Source organism: Lycorma delicatula, chromosome 2, assembly GCF_047948215.1.
Source record: "Lycorma delicatula isolate Av1 chromosome 2, ASM4794821v1, whole genome shotgun sequence".
In the NCBI taxonomy this organism is placed as follows: domain Eukaryota; kingdom Metazoa; phylum Arthropoda; class Insecta; order Hemiptera; family Fulgoridae; genus Lycorma; species Lycorma delicatula.
In genome coordinates, this window is record NC_134456.1 from 74,669,215 (window position 1) to 74,687,705 (window position 18,491).

Consider the following 18,491-nt stretch of genomic DNA (forward strand, 5'->3'; position numbering starts at 1 on the left):
ATTTTTTTTTTAATTAAAATTTTTTTCCACACTATATTAAATTTTACGATATAAATTTATCAAATTATACAGGATGTTATAAATTGAATTACAGGAACAAATTTTTATAATAGGCAATTGATGTACCTACCATAAATAAAAATTATTAGACATTAAAATCTTAATGGGTTTTTGTTATAAAATACGTCATATTATTAAAAAAACATCGCCAATGAATTGAATAACTTTCCCGGCAACGCGGGTTAAGTTATGCAATTCATTTCTTTATGATAAATCTTATTTCTTTATCATTTATATCTTTATGATAAAATAATTCTTTTTTATTGAAAAAAAAAATTATGTAATCTTTTTTTCTCAATTTTATGTAAAAATATTTCTTTCTTATTTTATAGTAAAACAGTTTAATAAATAAATTTTTAAAAAAATCATTTTTATACTTGTGGTAGACTTAATGAAAGTTGAATGGCAGAATTATTGTTTTATGTTCTTGAAAAATAAAAAAAAAAAAAATTATTTTGGGGGCTCCCATTCTCAAGGAGAGGAATTAACTTAAGGGATTAAGCTTTAATTAATATAAAATTAATTGAAAAAAAAATAACTAAGTAGTAATAATAAATTTAAAAAAATACCTTTTTTCGTAACTTTCGTAATGGATTTAAATTTAAAACAATTTTTTTAAAATTTTAAAAATACATTTTTTTTGTTACCACAGACCATTGGAGTGAAATGGGCAAAAAAATTTATAGTGGTCGTAGAAAAAATAGATGGAAAAATTCTATTAATTTCTTTTCTGAAGCAAGATACACCTAAAAAATGAAATAAAAAAATGAAAAATATGAAGCCATTTTTCTGAAAAGAGGTTAAAATTAAATAAATTTTTCTGTTACATTGTGGTCTCGATAAAAAGAACTTCCAACTATTGTAAGAAAAACCTTTCCTAAGTGACCGAGTAAAAGTTAGAAATTTTATTTTGGCCAAAACACCCTCATTCTTTTTTCAATTTTTGCAAAAATTTAAAACATTTTTTTATACATAAGGTAGTACCTGTCTACAAAGTTTGAAGAAACCTTGCCAAGGGAATACAGAACTATAAAACCAAATACAGGTTAACATACGTAGAATCGAACCTACGCACAAACTTATGTCTCACAAAAATAATTTTTTTAGACTTAGATCACTGAAATTCAAACGTAATTTTTTTAAATATACTTTTTTATGTTTTTTTTCCTTAAGATACGAAACTTTAGTTTATATGATATAAAGCCGGAAAGTAATAAAACTATATTAATAATTTAAATTAAATAAAAGGGAGAAAATAGTATATGACCCATATCATGTTATAAAGATAAAAAAGATAATGAAGAGATCTGGTGTAATTAAATGATAACAAATTGTTTTTATAATAATAAAAATAATACAAATTATTTAAAAATTAAATACTCATTTCCTGACTTCCTCAATTAAATATAAATAATAATACATAATGATCGTTAACATAATGTTACGTAATAATATTTACATCGTAATATTCTAAGGAAATTTCTAGAGAACAGCAAAATCATAGCTACATTTTATTACCGTATTTTAACCTAATTTTGTTCAGTTAATTTATGTTATTTTAAGATAACTTTAAAAATCACTAATAAAGTGGAAAATAGTATTGCGAACTTTTTTTTTAAATTTGAATGTAAATCTACACGTTTAAAAATAATCCGAAAATTTATCAAAATTCCTTTTTTTACGTGATGACTTTCTGTGGAAGCGAAAGGCTTCACTTTACTCCCGGCGGATCAGAACAGAAGCCCAGTTTAATGGTTGATTTAAATTTTATTTTTAGAGTAATATATAAGATTGCAGTATTTAACTAAGGGCAGAACTAGGTGAAAATTTCCGTAATTGCAAATCAATAATTTTGTACGGTATAAGATTTACACTGAATTAGACCAGTTTCATAAGTTAGATTTTAACAGTCATTTGTTTAGCTTATATTTCTTGGATTAACTGAAGTATTTAGATTAGGCGCGGGGAACGCGCTCCCGCAAGCTCGGTTAGCTAATTGTAAGAGCTACGAAGCAGGACAGATATCCAAAAGAAGTCTGCATCGAAGGCAAATGCTGAGAAATAAATAATTGATGTAAACATCACTGAGGCCAAGCTGATGATTAAAGTATGTAATCAATGAACAGGTTATCAGGGGTATGAAAGGTGGGGTGGGTGGTGAACGGAATCGTTACAAGGTGGGTGGTGTCTTCCTCAACGGGGATTAGGATGATGATTTTTAGTTTCCAACGTAACCCACCGGGGGTGGTCTAGTGGTGAACGCATCTTCCCAAATCAGCTCATTTGGAAGTCGAGAGTTCCAGTGTTCAAGTCCTCCTACTAAAGAGAGTCACTTTTATACGGATTTGAATATTAGAATGTGGATACCGGGGTTCTTTGTTGGTTGGGTTTCAATTAATCACACCAGGAATGGTTGAACTGAAACTGAAGACTACACTTCATTTATACTCATACATATCATCCTCATTCATCTTCTGAAGTAATACCTGAACGTAATTCCCGGAGGCTAAACAGGAAAAAAGAAAGAAAGGTTTCCAACGTAATTAAGCCAGCCATCAAATATACTTATTATCTTTCATGTAAAATGATAAATATGAAAACGAAATTTCCTTGCTTTCTGACAAAATTATATATGGAATGCTGTTATTTTCTGTAAGATTAGTGTACTTAAAGAGATTTTTAACAAACATTAATTATATTTAAACAAGGTTACCAAGTTTTAAGAAAATTTGCTTAAAAAAGAAATAAAATTGTAACTACAAAATTTTACTGTACCTAAGGACAGTTTATGAACTATCACATATTACAAAGTCTTGCATTATTAATATTATTATACATTCCAATTTACATACTGTAGTAACAGTTTAATATTTAAATATTCTTTGTAATGAGTTTGGAATTTATAGTTCGTTGCATAATAATGTTTAAGATGTAGAAGTTGCATAATACCCCCAATTTTTAGTTTTATAACGTAAATAATTTATTTTGTTAATTTTGAAGAAATATTAAGGAAAATAACTTTTTTTTTGTTCCTACGTATAAGCCGGTCAACCAATAAATTGCAAACTTTTGGGTTATTTTTAATATCAGCCTATATAAACATTATATTACCATTTTTATAACCATTTATATTTATTTATTTTATAAATATAATTTAACCAAACTTAATCTATTTTCGCTAACTTTGACTAATTAACACAGTAATGTTTTGAGTATTTAAATAATAAATTCGGTAATTATTGCAATTATTTTTCCCCTTTCATGCTTAGCCTCCGGAACCACCGTCAGGATTACCTCAGAGGATGAATGAGGATATGTATGAGTGTAAATGAAGTGTAGTCTTTGCAGTCTTACGTCAACCATTTCGGACATGTGTGGTTAATTGAAACCCAACCACCAAAGAACACCGATATCCACGATCTAGTATTCAAATCTGTATAAAAGTAAATACTCCTTTACTAGGATTTGAACCTTAGAACTCTCGACTTCGAAATCAGCAGATTTGCGATGAAGAGTTTAATTATTTAAATAATAAATAATTAAGCCACCGGGTTGGTCTAGTGGTTAAACTCTTCATCGCAAATCAGCTAATTTCGAAGTGAGTTCCAACGTACAAATCCTAGTAAAGACAGTTACTTTTATACGGATTTGAATACTAGATCGTGGATAACGGTGTTCTTTGGTTGTTGGATTTCAATTAACCATACCTCAGATATGGTTTACCTGAGACTGTACAAGACTACATTTCATTTACAATCGTACATATCATTATCATTCATCCTCAGAAGTAATACTTGACGGCGGTTTCCAAAGGCTAAACAGGAAAAAACCCTTGTTAAGAATCGAACTCGAAATCAGCCAGAAGCCAGAGAATTATATAATCTCATGCAGGCTCCACAATATTTGTAGCAATGTGCTGAAACTGTTCGGATTTTTCTGTTCTCATCCTGAATAAAGATATATCGATCCTCCTTCAAGGAAATGTGAACGAGTTGGATATCCATTGAAAATCCACTTTAAACGAGTTGTTTTTCTTGTTAAGCCATTTCTTTGTTGCTCTACCCGATTCAGTTACTTAAGTGATTTTATTTTGACGGCATGGAATTCTGCGGTGTTTCTTTGGTGATTGGGTTTCAATTAACCACATATCTCAGGAAGGTCGAACGAACTGACACAGTACAACACTACTTCATATACACTCATACATATCATCCTCATTCATCTTCTGAAGATAAACGGTAATTCCCGGAGGCTAAACAGGAAATGAAAAGAAAAGAAATTTACATGGTATATTTTTACAGAGACAACTACAGAATATTTTCTTTTGAATACGTCATGGTCGGAAAAATATTATTCTGGATTATAAAAGTCAAGCTTTAATCCTGCTATTCGACTTTTGTTTTAATTTAACATTTGCGTATTAATACGGAATTAATCTGCATTAAAAATAACGTTATACTGTTTTAATATACTACGGAAATAAATCGCCTAACAGATATTACTATTATTCATGGATAAATATAAATGCAATGATAATATTTTTTATCATAAAAGGATAAGAAAAAGATTAAAAAAATAAAATGACTAACAAACATAACGGAAATCTATCTTGCACATATATACAATATAATTTAGATAAAAATAAACTAGCATTAACAAAAAACTTGTCTACACTCTATTATTTATGAAAACAAAAACAATGTAAAACTACTATACAATCATTTACTGTCAACATTATACAAAACCATGTTTGAGAATGCGCGAACTCATTGCTTTAAAAATGTGTCACGTTTACCTAAAGCAGTAAAATATGTTGACAATAAAGATGAAATATCTGTTAAACTCTCATGATAAAACAATTTAACAGGATATGACTTTTATTTAGACTTCAGAGTATAAATTGGGCAGTTTCATTAAAATCTGTTTATTATTTTGATCCAAGGACATGAAAATTTTAATCTTACCATATCAATTTGTAATTTTTAATATAATTAGTCATTCAATTTTTTTTAACAAACACTTTTTTCCATAATTTTAATCGACAGAGAAATCTCCAAATAAATCCGCCATTATATTATTAGTAAAAAATTATTGAAAATGTTCTAGTTATTTATTCCCATATTAATAAAAATACACAAATAAAATTTATAAAAATGTACGCCCGCGCACCCATTCAAATCAGCTTAGTAACAGTGGATCCATAATATTAAAATTCAGTGAAGGTATCGGATTAAAGTAAATAAAGAATTGTAATTTATAAGCCGATAATCAACAATTACTTCATTTTAAACCAAATAGTCATCGTAAATATATGATTATTTTTTACAGAGTAATCCAAATAGAACACAAAGTTCGAGTAAACACACCTTCCTCGACTGATAAGTTGCTCTTTTGCGCACTTCGAATCCGCAAAATACCCAAACTGCAATGATACTGTAAAAAGAATAATTTTCTATTATGTTTTAGACTCGTACTACATCAGACAAGTTTCTATCTCTTCAAAAGAAGTATTAAAGCGCACTACTATTTTATCTGAATTATACTAAATGTAAATTATTTTCTTTTTAAATAATCTAAATTCTACATTTTTATAATTCGCAACTTTTTTTTGTTATAAAGGAGAGGCATCCAACAGCTATGGTCATTAGCACGGTGGAAATTGGTAGCGTATGAAAAGATGCCATGCTTGCCACGCCTGACCGGGATTCGAACACGACGACTCCGCACGAAATGCCGAGATGCTACCTATTCCACCGCGGTGGTCGGCCCTTAATTCTATGAAAGAGCCTATTATTTACTGTCAAAAACTGCTATTATTAGAATGTCAACACCTTCCTCAGGTAATAAGTCGTTCTTTTGCATACTTCTAATCCGTATAATCACCACAATGCATTGATAATGTAAAAATAATCATTTTCTATTCTCCTATTACACCAGATATTTTTCTATCTCTTCAGCAGAAAGAAGCGAGTTACCGCTTTATCTGAATTATACTTATCTTTCTTTCGATAATTGTTTTTAAAAAAGTAATCTAATTATACGCTTTTAAAATTCGCCACTTTTTCTTTTGTTGTAAAGGAGAGGCAATCATCAGGGGGCATCATCAGCTACGCTCATTAGCCCGGTAGAAATTGGTAGCATATGAAAAGATATCTAACAGGGATTTGAACCCGAGACCTCCGCACGAAATGACAAGACGCAACCTATTCAGTCACGGAGGAGCATTAATTTTATCAAATAGTCTATTATTCACCGTTTTCCAGGTGCAATAATCAAATAATTGCAGGCGATTGAAACTCTCAATCGGTCAGTCATTTTCAAAAGTAATAAGTATGCCATACCTAGTTCTAAATATTGGTATAGCAAGCTCAGAAAAATGAAGGCAATGTTCAGCACTACAAGCGAAAGGTTCAATCTTCTGTTGACCACAGTTATTGGCAGTATAATGAACATTATTACTCACAGAGAAAGCAACTTTGTGAATAGTGCTTCATATGCTTTATATGTACAGCAGCATAAAAAAGACGACTCAGACGAATAAAGCAACAAATTATTCTACTCCCTCTGAGAACGTTTACGCACAGAATATACATACAGAATTATATACACTGTCATAATATGTTAACATTTATTTAATAGAAATCTACTATACAAGATGATAATTATAAGAAACATTTCTTTTTAATAAAATTATAGTCAATATTGTATTTTTCTAGATCGAAGTAGTTTAGTACATCTATCATTTTAAAATGGGAAACTTAAAAGGTTAAGAAAACCAATTTTTTTAAGCTGCATCGTTAAGGGCTTAACGTTCACACACTGAGGTTGACTCTACTCATTAAACATTTTCAGTTGCTAGACAAGATTCGAAATCAGGAACTTCAACACAATGGGCAAACACTTGTGCTATCGAAGCGGTCAAGTAAACAAAATTGAAAATATATAACTGTGCCCTACACTAGTAAGTGATTCAAAAAGTACTTCACAGCACTTCATAACTTTAAAAGTAGTTAAAATTTATTTAGATAACTTTCAGAATTGGTTGAGATCATTTCATTATTTCACAACAAAACACATCACGTTTAGACTCACGTTCATTAGTACCGAATTCGGCTACCAGCGCTGTCACCAGTGTTGTTAAATATGGATACATTTACTGGTGCGAAACGTGCTCGCTAAAGTGTTTTGGTTCACGATTTGCAATCAGCAACCGCAGTTTAAAGTAATTTTCGTAGAGAGTACGGTAGGGAGCCTCCTAGTAGACATGCGATTTACCAACCTTCGTTGAGACAGGTTGTTCTTCCAGACTAAACCGTTCTTCTTCCAAGGGGAAACCGTAATTAGTATCGTTTATCTGGACACGTTTCAAAATTTTCTAATTCGTCAGTTTTGACCCAATTCCCCAGATTTGACCCCAGTAGTTTTTTTGTTGTAGGGTATCATTAAAGATCAGGTTTATGTACCGGTTTTGCTTGCTGATCTTGTTGAACTAAGACTTTGAATTTACACCGCAGCTGCAGAATTAACGCCCAACTTTCTGGCTACGGTCTGGAATGAAATCGACTTCAGGTAGGATGTATGCCGCATTACAAATGTAAGCCATACCGGAGTAAAGTGAATGTTGGGTGACAAAGGTGATGTTTTTTTAATGAAATGAGACCTCAACCGAATCTGTAAGTTACCTCAATATATTTTTGTTTTTAATTTTTTTGAATTTTAGGAATTCAGTGATTCCTTTTTGAATCACTGATACATCATTAAAATTTTAATATTTCTTTATACTCGTAGACTGAATTTGTATTTAATTAAATTGTTACTTAAAAAAAAAAAAGAAAAAAGGAAACATTATTTTAGCACAATCGAATTAAAAATTCTACTCCGAAAGCCCCTATGTGATATCGCATTAAACAAATTTCAAGGATTACCAACAAAAATAGGTGTAAAAATTTTGCCTAATACAATAATATTATGATAAAAATTGCAAATTCCGAAATAGTCTGTTATAAAACACTTTACAATTAAATTATACAAAAATGTCTTCACCAATTTTATAATTCAATTCCATATTACAGGAAATTAAATTGAATTGAGAAATAAAATTAAAAAATGTGTTAACACTAAAAAAATATAACTGCGTAAAAATAGGTTAACAAAGTTAAAAAAAAAAAAAAATTACAAATCTATCCATCCATAAACGTGGAAAAAATCTATCCATCTATAACAAAATAACCAGTATTTTTAATAATTATGAAGCAGTTTTAAAAACTGCAGGGTGCATTTAAAGAAAGTACAAAAACAAAGTATAGTTCAGAAAATATCTATAAACAGGATGCAAGTTAGCTACACGGAAACTTCCAATCGATAGTTCTATTTTCATTCCAACTATCAAATTCATAATTATTAAAAGAGAAACACACACACACCACCAAGCAACATAGCCACATATCAATGATCATTGAAAAGAGATTATAATTTAATTCATAAAATATCCTATCCTATAATACGATCAACCTATAATTTGGTCATGTTATTAAATCATGTCTTACTCGTTCAAAGTCACATGGTATTACTTTCTGGTTTCTTGCTATCTACAACGTTCTGTTGTGGTATTTATGTATTAATTCCATTGTACTAGTATCAATGCCACCATTATTTAAGATACCACAAGTAAAACTACTACGGCTTTATGAGTTTAGGCTTTTTAAGCTTTGACGTTGTAATAGAATGTGGTTAAAATTCATATAGCATCTGAAAAATGTCCAGTCTGATCATTCGAATCCAAAACCTTCCAGATGAAAAGTAGATACATTTACATACCACCGTATAGATTTAAGAAATGTTAAGTATATGATTTACTATCCTATTCAACCAAATCAGCGAAATAAATTTTTTTTAACAAAATATAACAGATTCTAATAGCAATTAGTAAAGCTCTTTTACAGGTTTACTTTCAATTGCTTGTATAGCAAATTTTAAGTATAAAAGAGTTTAATTCTTATAAAAATTACACATTTTAAAGTTCTACACAATTTTTTTATACTATCAGAACCAAAAGCTTAAACATCGCATAAAGAATTCCCTACATTATTTGAATCATTGCTGATCAGCTAATATAGGTTTATTCGTTATACCGTTTAATTTGATCTTTAATATAATAAATATATTTCTAGCTGTAAAATAACCAATAATAAAAAAATAGCACTTATAAAATATTGAAGCGAGTTGTTTTATGTCCTCAAATTTTAGGTAGATTTCATAAGTAAGCTACTTATTGTAACGGGTACCATGATCATACTTCCGGAAAATTTAGACATATCTTCGCGTTTCACATCCCTCAAACCCCAAAACCACCGTCAGCACAAAAGCTTACACACACACACACACACACACACACACACACACACACACACACACACACACACACACACACATATATATATATATATATATATATATATATATATATATATATGTGTGTGAAATATCTCGTATTTCCACTTCTTGTGAATCGCGCCGTATAGTCTTTCTCAAACCACGTTGCATAGAAATTCGAAGTGCTTCGATATTTTCTGGAGAAGGGAGCTGCTTTAGGTTTGCATGCTGTCTTCTTCCACAAATTTATGGAATAAACGTTGAATAGTGTCTCTTGTTGGAGCCCACCTAGTGGTAAAATGTGCTCGAAATTGATGTTGAGTTACTGTAACACTTTTTGATTCAGCATATAGAAGTACAACTTCAGCGCGTTGTGAATTGGACAAACGTCTGCGATCGGCCATAGCTCAAAAATAGCTGATGTGTTGCGGAATCAAAAGCGAATACAAATACTAAGCATTATCTACCGGTTTTTCCCTGAAATAGAGATTACACATGCAAATTATGAAATACCAGGTAAAAAACATTTATTTATAATCCACTTTATAAACGTGTCAACTTATCGTGAGTCATTCTGTAGGCCTATATTAAATTATATTAAAATTCAAACTAGCAACTAGCCTTTGAGTTGATAACTGGTTTATTCAGGGTTATTATTTCTTAACCTAAAATAGGACTAAAGAATTTTTCAATACGATTTTTTCACAATAAAATTAAAATTTATAATAATATTTTTCATTCAATAAATTTTTTTCATGTATTTTTCTTTTCAGTGATTAGAATGGTAAAAACTACTTATGTGAAGAAAAAATCATTTACACATTCTTGCGAAACGTATAAATGAATTGTCGTTATCGGCCAGTTCGATAATGATAGCAGCAAAACAGAATAAATTATAACCAAATGAATGTATGTAAATTGAGAAGTTCAAAACTGGAAGAAATTTCAGCTATAATCCATTTGATTTGATTAACTCATCCCATCATTTTTGGTCAAATAATAAGTGAACTATATTATATTCCACATCTATTCTATTTTTATTCCGCGGTTCCTTTATAAAAGGAATAATTTAGTTTGTGTAGAGGCTAACATAACGAGCGAAAATTTAGTAACGTATATTTGGAAGATTTTTACATTTCACACATTAATATAAATTTCATACTGAAAACATCAGCTAAAATGATGATTACTAAAAAAACATCGACTGAAAAAACGAATGAGTTATGCCATTTCATTAGGTCTGATATTTATCATTTTGGTTTACATAATGCCAAAGTTGCAGCGGGAGTTTTAAGGTAGTTTGTAACTGTCACAAACGGCCATTGTTTATTACTTCTGTTACAACTCACTCCCACTTAACAGTTTAATCTTCCCAACCCACCATTCATCCTAAAACAAACAACTTCTATCAGTCGTTTTATTTTTAATGATTTTAAAACAGTTGCCATGGAACTGCTTACATTTACATTCGTATAATGGGCGTTTTCTGAAATGCACAATGTGGAAAAATGTCATGTTCAACATAACCTAGATTTTCCTCAAAACTAAATTTATATACAAATTTATAGCAATTCAACAAATTTAACTGTTTTCATATTGTGGAAATTTTATTTAGTTAATAAAGTAATTATTTTTTATAAATAATATAATTTTTTTTTAACTACATAAGAAAAATTATGACTACAAAAATAAAAAAAATGCTACAATAAATTATTGCTAATTTTCATTCTCATTCACGACGAATAAAATGCATTGTGTATTTGAAAGTAGAAACAAGGCGATAAATCACGTAATAAAATCTCATACCTCTTTAAAATTTATAAAGATATTCTACCAAACATACGTGAAAAAGATTACACAAAAGATAAAAGCAAATCTAACATTCCTAAACGTAGTACAAGTGTATAACATTACAAATTAAACGAAGAAGAAGAGAATTCAGATATCGGTACCTGTACAACCAAACGTATACCGCTTAGTCACCTTCACAGTAATTACCACAGTATACGTCACACTCTCGTAATTTTAGGTCGCAATAGATTCGGCATTGCAAATGGTGCTGAAGGGTTCTTTTAATACATCCTCTTCCTGTCATCATATACCGAATACAAAAATATATGACAGTGATTTTATAGAAAGGAAGCTCATTAGATTTCCACAAAAGTAAAACGGATTAAAAAAAAAAAGAAAATTAATTTCTGACACGTTATTTTAATAATTAAAAAATAAATATTTTTAAAAATGACTTCATCGCAATATAAAATCTAGGTAGCACGTTAATATAAAGATATCCAAATTCAATTTTATATTCAATCAAATTAACCACTTTTACGTAAGCATTTTACAGACTTTTCGAAGAAAAGTAAGGTATTACTTTTAGCCGTATGGTGGATGAAAATGAAATCTGTTATGTTATGAGGAATGAGGCGTACGAAAATACCATTCATTTAAAATGGGGTTTTCTTATATATTTATAAATATGTCTAAAGGCCTATGTAAAAAATGCTGTGGCTCGAAAATCTAAAAAAACCACTTGATCAATTTCATTGAAATTTAGATATTCTGTAGTGGTGTATCTAAAGTCATGCATGTGACAGTTTGATGAAGAATGGTCGAATCGTTCCGAGTTACGCTCAATTAAAGTCGAAAAAATATGAGGTTATGTTGACTGCGTAGTAACGTATTAATCATACGCGTTTATTCATAAGGGTGACCAAGTTGATTCTTATGTGCAGAGTCTACAGATTAATCAAACGTATGAATTGTGTTTACCCTGAAAATCAGAGCGTTTCTGAGTGCGATTAGTGAAGACGTCAGAAACGAAAAGTCGGTTTTCTTGCGCAAAACTGCGAAAGAGTTTTTAACTAATATTTTTAGTAATTTTAAAATATTATATAAATAATATTTATATTTTAAAGTTATTATATAAATTACAAGCCTACCCGGCAATGCTTCGCTATTGATAGATTTGAGAATATATATAGATTAAATGAACACAAATGAAAGCTTGATAAAACATTAAAAAACTGAATATAACGGAACATCTCAAAATTTAATCTATCCTTTTTTCCCCTCTTCCAATCATCACCCCTACCACTCTTTACCTTTTTCGCAAAAATATTTATTTTCACGTAATATATAATTAAGTAATATATATTCTGAATATGAGCCAAATCGGACAATAAATACAATTTTTTGAAATATATAGACCCCAGTGCCACCTAGCGGGTCCAAACTAATTCAGAAATCTTCACGAGCATGCGCACAACTCACGAAAGTTTCATCGCAATCGGATGAACGCAAACGGGAAAAACTTTCATTTATATATATTATGTAATAATAAGTATTAAAAATAATAAAAAAATAATATAATAACTTGCTAATCACATTTTTTTCTAAAATTACTACAAATCTTATATATATATATATATATATATATATATATATATATTAATTATTATTAATAACATAATTAATACAACTTATTAATACAGTTCATTCTATGTTAAATACATTAATTAATAATTAATTCCTTGAATCTTTTTTTCTTTTTACACATAATACATCATCTGTAACAATTTTTTTTCAAAATTTCACAACTATTTAAAAAAAAAATAACTTTAGTTTTTGTCTGTGGGAGTATCAAAGAAAGAAGCTTATTGACTATCTATATGTACAATTATTTTCGTAACCCTTAGGCAATTTTGGCAGTTTTGTCTTTATTTTATCAATTTTTGGACCGTAAGAGTAATGAAATGAAATACATTTAAAATATATAAATATGTTGAAAACATTTTAAAAAGAATATATTAAAATAAAGACACAAAATTTCGTTCTTTTTGTTTTCTGGAAAACAAAAAGAACGAAATTTTTTTTCATACATCTAACAAAATTTTTCTTTACAAAAATTTATTTGAAATGTATTTTTTTTTTAGTCTGATATTTTCTCTTTTCACTAATAGTTATTTTCCCTATTCTACAGAAATTAACGAATATGTCATAGTTCTATTAATCTTATCACTTCAGCATCTTTTTGATTCTCATAACACTCGATCGTTTAATTTCCCAACAGCTTTTTCCTTAAACCGCACTGTTTTTCTCGTCCATCCTACCACTATGTCTTCGTCAGATAGGTTTTCAGTCACAGGTATACTCGGTACATTTTTCTTTTAAATTCGACCTTAAATAGGTGTTTTCTCTTAATAAAAATAGCTTTGAAGTAGATGTGCCGTTTAAAAATGTGACAATTGTATTAGAATTTAATTAATAAATAATACAGTATTAAATATATAAATTTTAGCCACCTCAACTTTGGTAGGCGTTATGGTAGTATTAATGGAAAAATAACTCTTAAGAAACTATTAAAATTTACGGAAAATGAAAAAAATAATACTCTCTTTTCATTTTTATGCACGAGTATACACACAATTGGCAGATTATCTATGAAAGGTAACAAATGAGAATGACGATTTACAGTAATACCTACTACGATAGAAATTTTTTTTGTGTATACATAGGTAAGGGGGTAATAAGGAAAAATACGTGGAAGTAGTATAAAAAATCTTTATAAAAAAAAAAACAGTTTCGCAAAGGAATGTAAAAAGGTGTTCTTCAGAACACAAGACATTAAGGGTCATTTTCAAACGAAAATTACTATATACGTTTCATAGTGAAGCAAATTTTAAATCGTATTTTTATTTAGAAATACCACTTCATCCGTGAAATAATAATAGTAATAATTTATGTCGAGTAATCTAACAATTCAGTTCTGGTGAATGCAGATAATCGTCCTTCAAATTTTGAGACCTGATTCACGTTTTCCATCAAAAATTAGTAGGACTCTTTCGAAATATTTCAATTGAAACATCAGGGGGACGGAACAGAAGGAATAAAAATTTTGAATAACTTTTTCTGACTGAATTGATAGATTACTCCGTCGCCAATCCACTTGATAACTACAGGCTATCAAAACAAATTTACGAGTTTTTTCTGTTCGTAGCATTTTGCCTTTCTCAGCACTCAAGTAAATACAAAATCCCACGTTAGTTAGTTAGTAAGTAAAAGAAATTATCACTAATTTTTAGGCATTTTTCCAACAATAACTGATTACAAACCACGGTTACGGTTAGAAGGAACAGAAATTCAGGTATATCATTTATTGGAATGGTTAAATGAAAAGAACTGAAAAGCTTTTGTAGGTTATTTTAGGCAACATGAAAGTTCCGATCAGTATTAATTTTAAAATTTAATACGTTATAGGAGACCAACATGTGACTGATGGCCGATAGATTTTATCGTACTAGATATAATTTTTTAATCTTGTAATTATTCTAACAATACATATTGAATTCAATAAATATATTATTTTATTACGTACGTTGGGTTTCGATGAAATTAATTATTACCGTTTTCTTTCTTATTCGTAAAAAAATATTAAATAAAACATGAAGATACAGTAACATTTCGTTAATCATTAGTGACTGATGGCTTGTGTTCCAGAAAACAGAGCTAATGATATTGCTAACACAGTACTGTTCGTTTTGCATTGGTTAAATCTTCCAAATCATTTATAACTGACAATCCTCTTTTGTATATTAAATTTCACTTTATTGATTTAATTTGTAGAGCACAGTTTGTTAAATTCAGCATAAATGAGAGAGATTTATCTCTCACATTACTAATAGTATAAAATAAATAACACCACTGAAATGAAATTTACATGCGAATGTATGTATAATAAATAATCGATGAATAATTAACAGAAAGGTTAACTGTTATAAACAACTAATCACATGTCTTATAAACATATATATATATATATATATATATATAAACGAATGTTTGTTTCTCTCGTATGAGTTCCTATATCGTTCATCCGATTTCGATGAAACTTTGGTGAGTTGTTGTACGCACGCCCGCGAAGGTTTCTGAATTAGTTTGGACCAGCTAGAGGGCGCTGGGGTTCAGATATTTCGAAAAATTTTATGTATTGTCCGATCTGGCTCATATTCAGAATATGTGTTACTTACATGGAAATAAATACCTCTGCAAATGCAAAAACTGGACCCGCTAAATGGTGCTGGGGTCGAAATATTTGGAAAAATTGTACTTATGGTCAGATTTGGCTCATACTCAGAATAAATAATAGTTACGTGAAATGAAATATCTCTGCGAAAAATGGATCCGCTAGGTAACGCTGGGGTTGAGATATTTAGAAAAATTGTATTTATGGAACGATCTGACTCATAATCAGAATATACATTAGTTACGTGAAAAGAAAAAAAATTGTAAAAACTATACTCGCTAGGTAGCGCCCGTGTCGAGATATTTACGAAACAAATATAAAAAATGTCTTCTTCTACATATATAACAGGCAATGTTCGTATGTGTCCGCTAGACTAAAAAACTACTGGACCGATTTACGTGCGGGGAAAAAGGGAGAAAGGCGAAAATCGGAAAACAGAAAAATCGACAAAAGGGAAATAGGAAAAAAGGGAAGAAGTGAAAAAGGAAGAAAGGGTAAAAGGGTAAAAGAAAAAGGTTAAATTTTGTGAAGTTCCTGTTCATTTTTAATGTTTTATCAAACTTTCAATTGTGTTCACTTAATACGTGTATATATATATATATATATATATATATATATATATATATATATATATATATATATACACTCATATCTATGAATAGAGAAGCATTGCCGGGTCTGCCAGTAAATGATAAAAAATACTGTAGTAATACATATCACTACAACTACTCTTCATGAAATTAAAATATATAAAACTACAAAGGTGAACTTCAGAGAAAAACGAACTGCAATACAAATCTCTAATAATAAATAACTTGTTTCATAAGAATAACTCAATAAATCTAATCGGTAGAAACAAGATTAATTATCTTGCACATCATTTTCAGAATCTTTTTTTTTACGATTCATTAATCAATTTTATATTTTTACAGAGAATAAACTTATTCTGTCACTTCCAAATAAAAATCTAAAAAAAAAAACTAAAACAAGACGTCCTTGTTTAAAGGGGGGCTGCAATATGATCAGAAAACAGTAAACATCATTATATTCCATTTCATTATTTTAATCAATGTAAAATAGAAAACAACCATTGTAAATGAAAAAAAAAAAAAAAATTGTACGTAAAATATTTTCCTAATTATATATACTAATTTTTATTAAATTATGTTTTTTTTTAAAGTTAATCCATAATTATAAAAAAAAACAAATTGTTAAGTAGCGATTATTGTAATGTTTGATTTTTTTATGATGGAATTTTTATATCAATGTTGGAGCCGTAAACCCAGCTTTCGTCTGCCGTTATGATCCTTTGCATGAATGTTTCATCGTTATTGGCTTGTTCAAGAAGCTGCCGACAAACGTCTACTCGTTGTTTATGCTATTCGGTCATAAAGAAGAAACAAACTTTGCTGCAACTCTATGCATATTCAATTTTTCAGTGAAAATGTCATTGCATGATCCAACTGAGATGCTAACCTCTTCTGCAAGTTTTCTGATAGTCTATCGGTCATTTGCACGCACCAGAAAGTTGATTCTCTGAACATGAATCTCATCAGTTGAAGTCGAAGACCTTCCTGGTCGACGGTCATCTTCGATTGACTGACGACCACGTTTAAATTGTGAAAACCATTCGTAACACTGGGTACGAACCAGAGCATCATCTCCGCAAGCTTGTTCCAAAAGCTGAAACCTTTCTGTGAATTTTTCCCCAATTTCACGCAAAATTTTACTATCGTAAAATTTGCTCCCGAAAATCGCACATACCACAAACACTATAACACAAAACCTAACGAGATATCAACAATCCAAGAACATGTGGTTACAGAGCAGGTGATGCAGAATACAATGCTGGCAACCGCACGTTACTAAATATCTCCGGTGGCGCGTAATTATAAATTTACGGTTACTTTCTGAACAGTCCTTGTGTGTGTGCGCGCACGCGTATATATATACATTTGAATAAATTTAAAAATGTAGGAAAAAGTTATACTATATACAAAATTATCAGTTGTGAGCTCTTTAATTATCCTACATTAAAGAGCAATGTATGCCAGAAATGATCTTTTTTTGGCAATCTTGTTTTTTTAATTTTTAACATTTTTCTCTTGTTCGTAACTGTACCCTAAATAATAAAATAATAATAATAATTAGGTCATTAATATTTAAAAACCTTAAGGGGTACTTCAAAAAAAATTTGTAAAGATCAGCTGATATTTAAAAAAAACAAATAAACTAGCAGTTATCTGATAAGAATTCCTGATCGAATAGTTAGTAGTTGATATATTATTGATAACCGGGCAAAGAAGACCGTCTCAAAACTCTCAAATTTAACGAAAACAATAATAAATTATTAATTATGAGGTAGTTAATACTTCTAATCTTTGTGCATTTCACGTAGACATAAAATAAACTGGCGTTAAAAATTTTCAGAAAAGAATACTTTGTAGTTTTTCTTTAATGTTTGATGAAAAATTTTAGTACGAAATTAAATTACACTGGTTATAAAAATAGCTATTGGAAATTAAATAAGACCACCTACCTTGACCTTTTACAGTTATTTTATGAAGGAAGTAATTATTTTTCAAACTCATCAGCAAAGATATAATACGACTAACAAAAATACTAAAGGAAATGAGTTATCTTTTGGTCATTAATTCACCTTTCGAACAATGAATTCAGTCTATGATTTAGGACGTAATTTGAGGAAAAGTAAAATTAAAGTATAAACAATCAGTGAACTATATATACTTCAAACTTTGTTTACACTTACCTACATAAAAAATAAATTTAGCTACTATAATTAATCCAACTTACAGCAACCATCAACTCAAAAAACAAAAAGTGAGAAATAATGGCCAAAATTGGAAAGTACCCATTAAGCCTAAGATTAAGCCTTTCAAAATCGCGTTAGAATTGGGCTAGGACGCACCGTTTTCGAGTTACGCCCATTTTTAAATTTTAATATTTTTGGATTTTTGTAGTAAATAGTCGCTCTGGTGGTGAGAATTTAACTGGAAAGTGGCGGTTGCTGTCG

General features: G+C 29.6%; 1 protein-coding gene across 6 annotated transcripts in view; it reads right to left on the minus strand.

The window, feature by feature from the left end:
• The window catches only part of by (focal adhesion protein tensin), a 752,581-nt gene that overhangs the window by 461,786 nt on the left and 272,304 nt on the right, over window positions 1-18,491 (minus strand). The gene's annotated exons all lie outside the window — the stretch shown is intronic.